This window comes from Sprattus sprattus (genome assembly GCF_963457725.1).
Source record: "Sprattus sprattus genome assembly, chromosome: 1".
NCBI lineage: Eukaryota > Metazoa > Chordata > Actinopteri > Clupeiformes > Clupeidae > Sprattus > Sprattus sprattus.
The window spans coordinates 38,725,849-38,737,870 of NC_137920.1; the positions used below are offsets into that span (position 1 = coordinate 38,725,849).

Genomic DNA, 12,022 nt, shown 5'->3' on the forward strand with positions numbered 1-12,022 from the left:
GTTCCCCCTCTCTCCTGTCCACTCTCTTTCTCTCTCCTCCACTCTCTCCATCCATATATCTCTCCCTCTTCATCTTTTCCCCCACACCTGTCTCTCTCCATCACCATCTTTTCACCTTTCTGTCTGTCTGTATCTCCATTCCTCCGCATCTGTCCAGTCTCTCTCTCTTGCTCCCTCTCTCCATCTCTCCACTGCTCTCTCTCTCGCTTTCTCTCGCTCTCTATCTCTCTATCTCTCTCTCTCTCTCTCTCTCTCTCTCTCTCTCTCTTTCTCTCTCACCTCTTTCCCACTCTTCCCTCTCTCGGACTCATCTCGTCCCCGTCACTTCGCATTAAGCCGACACTTTATTACTGACTGATGCAGATCCTCCCAGGAAAATTGTCAGTGGAGTGAGTGTGTCCATGCTTTGAACAGCGGGAAGTTGATATCGAAATTGAGTTTGATGTAATCAAGTGTTGTGTCATGTCACCTCGCTCGCCCGGCCACGTGGATGTTAGGCCCGCTGAGTGTGTAGGCAGTTTGGGAGATGTGTGCGGCGACTAACACTCGACTTGCGATGATCACCACGGAGTGTTCCAGAAAGGGAGTGTGTCTGCGTGTCATTTGATTGCAAGTAGTCTTGACAAGCATCCTCAGGCGTGAGGCAACTTGGCAGCCATTTTAGGACCACCCTCACAACTTTCTCTCTGTGTGTATATGCGTATGCGTAAGAGGGGAAAAGAGAGATATGATACTACCACTCAAATCTTGCCTTAGTAGTTACCCTCATAAGGCTTTTCGCCTTCAGTTTGTTTTAGGTGAGTAAGGTCATAGGGTCATAAGTCTGATGTTTCCGGCATAGTAAATAGCTTGTGAGCTTTAGACGCAAGCCGTAAGGCACAGGTTCTCTATGCAACTGCTTAAGCTTAAGTCTCCACCCTTGTTCAACACTACAGAGACTTGCTAGAAAATGACATAAAATATACTGATGCGCTGCTCTAAAATGTAAATGGTGATTGCCAAGTATGAACATGGGACCAGCTAATCACCGGTGTGGCCTGTAGGGGAATCAGAAGTGCATTGATTCCAGCGGCTCCTAGAGGAGCAGGGCTCCTTGTCTGAGGTGTGGTGAGGACAGGAAGGCCTGTGCCAGGAAGACAGGATGTCTGGCATTGATTGGTGCATGGAGCACATGGACGTGACTAACAGCACCCCTGACTCATGCCTCGGGAAGCAATGGGGTGTGTGCCATATGAAGTATCCGCCCGGTATGTTTGTGTGTGAAGGCTCACTTACTGTCCTGTGTGTGTGTGTGTAAAAACAGGCTCCGTCCTCCTGCTGTTTACAGAATGCTCTCACTTAGTCACAGGAACGGACACATTGTCCTGCTGCCTCTAACACTCACAGCACACTGCCAGCACAGAACCTGCCCCAAATCCAAGCTGTGTGTGTTTTAAAGAGAGAGAGATTGTGTGTGTATCTGTATGTACAGTCGTGGCCAAAAGTTTTGAGAATGACACAAATATACATTTTCACAAAGTTTACTGCTTCAGTGTCTTTAGATATTTTTATCAGATGCTACTATGGAAGACAGAAGTATAACTAGAATGCGTTTCGTGAACGAACTGCGAGAGTGTGCTTGCTCTGTTGCGGCCATGACCTTTGACGTTGCAGCCATAACATCACACAAAAGATCAGACATGGCAACCAAGCTCAACCATTATATTTTGGCTCCACTGACGTCTAGACATATGACGGTGTCTTTGTTGTTCTGTTTTTGTTTGCTTGTTTATTGTGAAAGGGTCTAGTGTGTTACATTTAGCTCGGAGAAGTCTTAAAATAGGCTCCAAGTGACATTTGTCTTATTGTGTATGTGTAATTTACCTCCAAAGGTCGTGTTAATCCATGAGTGCACCTGAATTGTGCGGTATTTGCTGAGTTTTAATCTGCTTGTTTTAATTGTGTGTGTTGCGGCTGCAATAAATCTTGTCTGTGCTTCAAATGTAAATATATTTATTGTCTCTCTATGGTGGAAATCAGATGTATGATGGAACTTGCATATTTACTATGCACAAGCATTTCAGCTGTCATGGTGATAATAGTTCCAGAGTTTCGTTATACTGATTTACTGAGCTAAGTGTTGATACACTTCGTAAGAAATTATGATCTAGGTAAAAGGAAACATCTCTGCAACAATATGGGAATTAATGCGGTGGCTTGTTCATACGGAAAACAGGTATGTAAACACGATCATATGGATAATTTGCACTGTTCTAAATCTAGCTACAGACAGACGTGAATTACATTGAAAAATCGCTGTGGTCTACATAGCTGTTTTTAATTGATGTAGCCTAGAGGTGTATTTGGCTCAATGATGGTTGGGATTGTTAAAATTGTCAATTTTTGGCCAGATAGATTGCCTACTTCTTGCAAAGGCAAACCTTTGTCTGGAATACAGGCAGCTCATGAGTATGGTTGACAGAATGTGTACAAAATTTAAAATTCTTTGGTGTCGGTTGGTTTTATTGTCTGAAACGTACTGGAATGTACCTTGCGAAAACTTGGGTTAGTGAACCGAAATCTCCAGTATGGCAGTTGAAATAATCGCACAGACATTTAATCTGCTCCCGCTAGCATGTATGCTAATAGCTTAGCTTAGGCTAGCTAGCTGCTTATATTGTTTTACTATGGGGCTAGGCTAGTTGCTTCGCATATTGTAGCAATGGTGTTCGCGAATGAGTTGTTGATCAAGCTGTCTTGTATACTTCCACTTGCTTTTTACATTTCCATGGCTGTGTGTGTTGTGTTAACCCTGTCTCTTACTGTCTGTGTAAGAGGAGGTTGAAACTCTCAGCCCAGCTAGTCATTTATTTATTTTGATGCCACCGCCATGTTACAGAAATGAAGTCTCTTGTCCTAGAGTGGGTGACGTCACAATGGCTCAAGATTCCCCCATGTTAGTCTATGAGAGAAAAAGGTGATGAAAAAGAGGAATAAAAAGGAGTGGCAAGGAGAACCGCCACGAAAAGATATAGCAGGTTGCACCGGATCGGGCCGGACGTTTTGGTGTTTGAACGGCGTCTGTACCTCGAACGAGCGAGGCCTGATTCGATGCAAGAAAAACAGGCGGAATAAAGAAAATTTATGAAGAACAATAGTGTGCTTCCCTTCGGGCAAGCAAACTAATTACAAACATTTAAGAAGTGTCAAAGGCTTTTATTGACAATTACATGAAGTTATTGCAAAAAGGCAATATTTGCAGCGTTGACCCTTCTTTTTCAAGACCTCTGCAATCCGCCCTGGCATCCTGTCAATTAACTTCTGGGCCGCATTCTTACTGATGGCAGCCCATTCTTGCATAATCAATACTTGGAGTTTGTCAGAATTAGTTGTTTTTTGTTTGTCCACCCGCCTCTTGAGGATTGACCACAATTTCTCAATGGGATTAAGGTCTGGGGAGTTTCCTGGCCAATGGACCCATAATATCAATGTTTTGTTCCCCGAGCCACTTAGTTAGCACTTTTGCCTTATGGCAAGGTGCTCCATCATGCTGGAAAAGGCATTGTTCATCACCAAACTGCTCCTGGATGGTTGGGAGAAGTTGCCTTGGAGGATGTGTTGGTACCATTCTTTATTCATGGCTGTGTTCTTAGGCAAAATTGTGAGTGAGCCCACTCCCTTGGCTGAGAAGCAACCCCACACATGAATGGTTTCAGGGTGCTTTACTGTTGGCTTGACACAGGACTGATGGTAGCGCTCACCTTGTCTTCTCCAGACAAGGTTGTTCGCGGATGCCCCAAACAATCGGAAAGGGGATTCATCAGAGAAAATGATTTTACCCCAGTCCTCAGCAGTCCAATCCCTGTACCTTTTACAGAATATCAGTCTGCCCCTGATGTTTTTCCTGGAGAGAAGTGGCTTCTTTGCTGCCCTTCTTGACACCAGGCCATCCTCCAAAAGTCTGTGGACACACTTCTCCTCCATCTCCTCCCAGTGTTCAAGCAGTCTCTCACTGTTCCACATTAATTACAAATGCTATAGATTATTTATTGCTGCAGATCTTCGACCATATTTGGTCGTAGATAATCAAAGTGTATGAGCCCTGCTACAATATCACTTCATGTGTGCATGTTAGGCAGTCGGTTGTCCCTGTCCTGTATACATGAACACAAGCTGCAGTTCAGGATTATGAACAGGTCAGAATCCTAAGAGGAAGCATTACTGATATTTCTGTTATTTGTTGTTGTTTATTCTGATTTCTCATATTGACAATACGCCAGTGTTTGAGTGCCTAAACTGTTATATTATTAATCATGGCCAATGAGCCACTGTTGAATGTTTACATTTTTTAAATAGATTTTTTGTTTTGTTTTCCCTGCTGTGCCGAAAGTGTACCAAACCGCGACCCCAAAAGCGAGGCACATTCCAAACTGTGGATTTTGTGTATCGTTACTCTAGTGATTTTTGTGTTGGTGTGTGTGTGTGTGTGTGCTGGTATTTCAGCAAATAACAAAGTGTGTGTGGATAAACTGAGAGCTGTAGAAAGAGTAAGCATGGAGCAGCAACCCACTTTTGCTCATCAGAGTCTTGTCTTGTGCGACAGGAGGCTGAGAGGTGACGTGGCGTTGGAGCGGATGCCTTTTCCCAGCCTGTCAGCGGCCACTAAACCACAAGTTTCTGAAAAGTAGCATGGCAGCCATTTTCTAAGTCTCAGCAAGTGGTCCAGTGCTGTTCATTTAGAAAAGATGGGTTACACGATTGCATTTACTTTATGCCATTATCAAATGCATCATGGCATGAATATAAATCAAGTTTCCTCAAAAGTTAGCCCTCGGTCTTGATTCAATTCCCAAAGTTTACTTTTTGTATAGCCTTAATGCATAGGCTACATCATTGCTGAGTAATAGTTCCAAACCCAGACATGCTCATAACCTTGAGCTGTGCCATTCACACATCAGTGCTGTTTGGCTGGCAGCCTCTCCTCGGACCCACGCTGTGCTGCTCCGCGACCCAGTTCCAGCGGCTTGCTGACTTTTTTAATTGAGGGCCAGAGTTAAGGGGCTTTGGGGTGAACTGATTCAATCAACACCTCTGTGCCTGACCTTCACAGTGACCACAGGACAATTGAGAGAGTTTTTTGGAAGAGGCCGGGCTGGAGGTACGCACCCGCCTGCCTTCACTGGTTGTAGCTCTCTTCGCAGCTCTCGGCAGAGGGCCAGATAGGCGCCCGCTGTGTGCCTGTGGGGGTGTGGGGGGGATAGACGACGACCCTCCCCTCCTCTCTAATTGCTGCACGCGCTCTGCTCCAGAAGAGAGGACACTCATCCCTTCTTCGTCTTCCTGCCTATTCACCCCCCCCCCCCTCGCTCTCTGCTCCCTCCGTCTCTCTGCACCCTCTCCACCCCAGGCAGCGCTGCCACTTTCATCAGGGCGCTGCCTAATTGCCGTGGAGGTCAGCGAGCCCCACAGCGTTCTGGGAAACGCTGTTCGGTCCCTGCGCTTCTTCTCCGGTTCTGCTCGAAACAACTCCAAAAATAGTGCCACGTTGGGGACTTTTATTACGTTTTTTTTTCTTCTCCTTGTTGGAGAGCGAAATGAGGAGCAGAGAGGGGATGACGAGACAGACAGGTTCAGAAGGGAGAGAAGGCGGCTTAAAGGAAGAAAGCCTTTTTCTCACCCCGTCCTCATCACCTATGACTTGCGCCTGTCACAGATGTGGGGCGGATTGGGAGCCTCAGGCTCACAGCTGTTACAGCTGACAGGCGCCTCAGTCACGTAAAGAGCATTAAGCCGCTGTAAGTCATGTCATCATAACCAACGGCAGCACGCCACGCTGCCTGCACGACCTGCACACTGAGTCATGCGCTGTGACGTCAGCAGCACCTCAAACTTGCCTCGCAGGTGTCAGCTCTGGCACTTCAGCTATCGGCTGGAAATCTTGACGTAATAATACACGTCATTGCATTGTGTTTCATGGCTGGTACAGAGCCGTAGTCGTTTTGATTAGTCACCCTTCGCTGACTGCCCTGACTGTTTGTCACCCTGACATTTACGCACGGTTCTGGAGAATCCATTTTGGACACGCAGCAGGTTGAAGACCATCTGAAAGAGTGTGTGTGTGTGAGAGTCGGCAAGCAGGAGGTTGGACAGTCTGAGAGTGTGTGTGCGAGTGGGTCGTTAGAAACGTGCCCTAAACAGTTTGCCTAACTGATGCGTTGGCGCCTCATTAGTACCACCCGCAGGAAACAATGAAACGACGCAGCGATGCCCTTGTGCCATGTGCTTCATTTTTGTGCCATATGAACTGACCAGAATAGCAGCCCATGCTTGGCTGACATCATCTTCCTCCTGCTGGTTCAGGCATCACAAGTACCAGGCCCGGTGGTGGCATCATTTGGCTCCTCGGTTCCCCTTCCTTGGTCACCCTGTGGTATCGATCGCATCAGCTGAGCCGCTGGAACCCGATCTGGCCCTCCGGAGGAGAGTGTTCTTCTCGGACGGCTCATTTTTCATCCAAACAACCTTTCCTCTTTAACTTCCTCTTTAAAATGCAACCTTGGCAACGCATAAGTGGAGGGAAAGTAGGTCGGACTACTTGACACCAACAAGTGGTTCTCCTCACTTTGTGTTTTTATGAAAGCTTTTTGTTTTTTTGGTCTCAGTCGAGGTCGATTTCTAGAGTGTGGAGTTTAGAATGAACAGGTAACCCATTCTCCCAGAGCTCATTCACTAACCAGAGTTATGTATTTCTTCACTATACTTTCACGTAACTTTCATTAAAATGATGGAGAAACAGACTTACTGTACAGAACACCTCCACACATTCATTCGGTTATGCAGCTCTCGTTGAGGCATAAACCCAGAACAATCAGTTTATGTCATCGGCCATCAGATTGAATCTCAGCGTTCGGAAGGTGCAATCTCACCGGATTAGTTCATGTGTAATCTAATGTATTTTAGCCTCAAAACATACGGCAGGCTTTACGTGGCCCGACTCAAGATCATGGACGGTCTTTTTTTAAAGCAGGTTCTCTCCTCAGATTAAATCGACACAAAAAGGCTTACACTGATTTTAGTTCTGGCTTGGCTTTATTCGTTCTGCCAGTTTTAGTTGAATTTGGTACAGGCAACAGGTTGTGGTTATGCAACAATTATGCAAGATTTAATCAAGGCCTTTGATATTACTCGATGGTAATGTACTCAAGCACTCTCAAGGACAGAGAGGTCTGAGCTGGTTTAGCACGCACTTTGGTTTAGGCACCTCTGTGTTTTACAATCAGTGGCTTAGCATGTGGTAGTGGTACTGTATGCTTTCTCTTTCTCCTGCTGGATTATTACCACCACTCTAGTGCGAGTGTGTGTGTGTGTGTGTGTGTGCGTGTGCGTGTGCGTGTGCGTGTGCGTGTGCGTGTGCGTGCGCGTGCGCGTGCGTGTGCGTGTGCGTGCGCGCGTGCGCGCGTGCGTGCGTGCGTGCGTGTGTGCGTGTGTGTGTGTGTGTGTGTGTGTGTGTGTGTGTGGATATAATTGTGCATATAATTGTCAGACTTTATTCGCACAAGCGACACAAGCGTGCGTGCGTGTGCGTGCATGCATGTTCATTGTGAATAGGAGTTTTTTTGCTGCTCTCTCGTTGTGGTTGAGAGCCGCTTACGTGTCCACAGGTCTGGATGATTGCATCAGCTTCTCCTCACACTGTTGACACTTTCGCCTCTGCTTCTGAGTTTGTTGAATTGGAGTTTGGTCACATTTGAACCGGTGGAGGCTGACTCCACTGAGCCTTGTCCATCTGCAGTCCAGCGTTACGCCATCCAGAAAGCAAACAAATCGTGTCTTGTGTTTCGACTTGACCCAAAGGGCTCTGATCCACACAATTCCCCTCAGATGAGATGAAAAGGCTTTGAAAAAGCACTGGCTGTATATTCTGCCCAGCGTGCTCCCTATGCTCTGACTGTGGGCAGGAGGAGAGAGCTCCTAACACAATGATGCATGCTTGCTTTAATATGAAGACATACACAGAAACACAGAGAGAAGAGAAGAGAGTATGCTGCCAAGCTTAATGGATAGAATGAGGACCTTGTGGGCTTTCCCAGGCCAAGCTTAAACTGATTAGGGACCGATGGTGCATGGAAAAGTCAGAGGAAGGGAGAGAAAGAGAGTTCGTGCTACGAATGGAACGGCGGGGTGTATTGAGACATGGAGTATGTGAGCGTGAGCGAGAGAGAGAGGTGAAAAACTGGAAAAAAGCTTGCGGGGAGACAAGAGAGAGAATGGAAGAAAAGGATGGAAGAGGAGGGAGGGAGGGATGGGGGCAACACTTCTGAAGCCTCTAGAGGAGCTGAAGCTCAGCAGGGAATCAGGGTCCAGGAGCTCCCCCCTCAGGCTGAGACCTGTAAAGACACACAGTACATACACATATACATACACGAGCCACACACACACACACACACACACACACACACACACACACACACACACACACAGAGAGACAGAGACCACCATTGGCTTCCCCAACATTCACATTCCTCAGTTACTGATGAAATTACTCCCTCTATCTCTCCTGCTCATATTTCGAAGCCTAGATCCAAACTCTGGCGCGGAATGCAATTTTCTCCCTCTCAATATCAGCTGATTTCATAAGGGCTTCATATCGACCCTTTTAAAATGGCCAGTCACTAACTGTATTTCAGCAATCCTATCAGAACACTCTAAAATGGTTACCTTCCCCAAGTGATCTGTAAGGGAAAGAGTACAGGTTATTTATGGCATGTTTGATTCAGTCTGTGGTCCCTGATAAACCATTCCTATGATGTCCTGTGTATCTGTGATTGCGACCAAGATTTGGTTGAAAATGATAAGAGGGAAGTAAACGATAAAGAAGTAAAACCATAGTTTTTATTAACATACATTATCATGACCATGGGGTAGACATTTTGTTTGAAACCCGAGGGCTCAAGGCTGATGATCAAATGTATTACATTTGAGAATTTGAGACAGATCAGTTTAGGTGGTCGTCTTTAATTAGTCTCACTGTCTGTCTAATAAAACTGAAATTAAAATACAAGTAAAGCTCTGGTGGGGTTGTATCATAAATTGGCAATTTCAATTTTAAAATGTGGCATTATATTTTGGTCTAATTACATTTCTGAGCCATTTTTGAAGATGGGATTGGAGAGCGGATTGTTGCTTGATTGTTGAAAGTGGGAGAGGGAAGGGTGTGGAAAATAGGTGGGGTGTTTAAAATGGCGGCTTTGTTGGGCGATGCATATTTGAGCGTGTGTTAAGATGATTCACGCACGCAGGGACACCGGCCTCTGTTGCACGCCAGAGCGATTACATAAGATCCGACCGCGCAGAAACCGCCTCGCTCGGACACACACACCCGCACCAGCTGGAGTGAGCTCAGCACGATGCTTACAAACAAACACACTCACACAAACCCACTAACACGTGCATACACACATGCCAACACACACACACACACACACACAAGTGTTATCGCACAAACACACACACAAACACACACACAAACACATATACAGACACACAGACACACAGACACACAGACACACACTGAGCACTTTCTCACGACATTCACTGTGCATTCTAACTCTTCTCGTTGTTCCCTCTCGTGCGCATTCTTTCTCAAGGCAGCCCTATGCAGGTGCTTTTCATTTCCCCTCAGAGATAGGGTAGCATTTCATCTAGTAAATGTGTGGAGAATAGTAATGCTTATCGGCATTTTTGACATACAAACATGCTTATGTGCCTATGTTGTGCTCTCTCTTTGACACTCTTCATTTACACACGCACGTGCGAATGCACACACACACACACAGGCACGCAAGCACTCGCGCACACACGCACACACGCACACACGCACACACGCACACACACACACACACACACACACACACACACACACACACACACACACACACACACACACACAAGTCTCCTCATGCCACTGAGCTTTCATCCCGTCTCCTCTGTTCTCTGAGAGAGCGGAGGCCTGCAGCGACTGTCAGATTTGAAGAGTGTGTGTGTGTGTGTGTGTGTGTGTGTGTGTGTGTGTGTGTGTGTGTGTGTGTGTGTGTGTGTGTTTGGTGTGTGTGTGAGAGAGATAGAGAGAGAGAGAAAGATAGTTTGAGAGAAGCAGAGAGAGATCCACAGTGGAAGCAGAGATAGAGTAAGAAAATATGAAATGAGGGGAAAAGTGAACTAAGACTAGGAAAGGTTGTGTGTGAGTGAGTTTAATACATCCTTTCTGTTAGTGACTGTTTGGCCTGTGTGTGTGTACGTGTGAGTGCGTGCGTGCGTGTGTGTGTGTGTGTGTGCTGACTGACTGACTGACTCCGCAGGAACAAACAACAACAATAACAACAACGACTTAAATGAGTCTCCGGAAACTTAAACAGCAAGAGCCGGAACACAAGATCAATTTCCATCGGGAAGCCTCGACCCAGTTCCCCTTCTCCTCTCCTCTGTCTCTTCCTCTCCCGTCGTCTTCCACTCATCCCCCTCTTCCTCCCGACTCCCCCGGCTCCCCTCAGTCCGAGCCGAGAGGAAGTGTCTGCATGAACGAGATTGCCTTCGCCAAAAGACAATCTTCTCCTAAGTGCCTCTCCATTTAGGCGTTGACACGCGATACACTGCAGTTTACTTTGCTCAGCTCGCCTGTCTGTCTGTCTGTCTATCTGTCTGTCTGACTGTCTGTCTCCTCATCTGCCTGTTGCCTGTTCTCTCTGGAACAGAAGTTTGCCCTCCCGGCCTCTCATCCCGGTTCAAGCAACAGCTTCAAAGGAGCTTCAGTCTGCAGACAGACAATGCTGGAGTCTCCCTCCATGCTGGTGCAGAGATTGGGTTTATTTCTATTCTTATCAAAAACTAGTTCATCTATATGGTGCCTGGGCAGAGTCCCTACTGAAGAAAAACTAGGGCATCGGGTGCTATAAGGTCTTTTTGGCCAGGGTGATAATTTGTATGAGAAGGTCTGTCTCTCATTATAACCCACCGCTCAAGAGTTTGCAGTGCCCTCTGGTTACATAAGAAGAGAAAAGAAGGAGAGATAGAGAGAGAGAGAGAGAGAGGGGGAAAGATATATTGTGATGGGCTGAGAGAGATATCAGCCGTGGTCCCTGGGTGTGTGCTCTGACGCAAACGAAACGGTGGGCTCTGCAGTCATAACCTACTTTCTGCTCCTCAACTTTGATTTTTTTTCCCACCCTGCTTTGCATCTTTGGATGCGGTAGAATGAGAGGTCTGTGTTTCCACTCCAAAGTTATGACCCAGGGGTCGTCCTTTGGGCTTTGTACATTTTGTTAATGATCCAGAACAGCGTCAGTGTGTAAACCCGTTTTAACACGGTACTTTTTACCCAGTGGCAGTCTGTGCCGCCCACTGAGAGTTGGGTCATTTAGGGATGAGAGGATGGATGATTGCTGATGACGATGAGGTGACGCAATCCCCATTCATTTCTAAAGCAAATACTGAGAAAGACTCTTACTTCTCTACAGGTCACCAAGTTTCATTTCAGTGTCATTGGTGAGCTGTCTGTGTTCTCCTACTTAGAAGAGCTTCAGCCCTTCAAAGTCAAAGTCAAAGTAGATGTATTGTCAATTTCTTCACATGTCAAGACATAAACAAGGAATCGATAGGACCTTTCTCTCCCACAGTGAAACATATAAAGTGCACAGACACAACAGATAAGACAAGACATAAATACTAAGTAAAACATACAGATACACGTTCAGCAGCATACGTTTCTTTAAAGTGAGGTTATACTCGTGCAAAAAAGCCAATTTGGTAATGGCAACAAAAAATATCCTGTAAGATGTTTTTGTTACATTAACAGTGCAAGTTACAGTTTATGCTCTTTATCCATCCTTCAGCCAGTATGTGCTCGTTATCCATACTTCAGCGCTCATGTGCTCTTTATCCATACTTCAGCCCTTATGTGCTGTTTTATCCATACTTCAGCCTTTGTGTACTATTTTATCATACCTTAGCCCCCCCTTTAGCTCTTTATCTGTACTTCATGCTCCAT

At 46.1% G+C, this 12,022-nt stretch overlaps 1 protein-coding gene across 1 annotated transcript in view; it reads left to right on the plus strand.

Annotated features, from left to right (window-relative positions):
- The window catches only part of rptor (regulatory associated protein of MTOR, complex 1), a 146,553-nt gene that overhangs the window by 41,870 nt on the left and 92,661 nt on the right, over positions 1–12,022 (plus strand).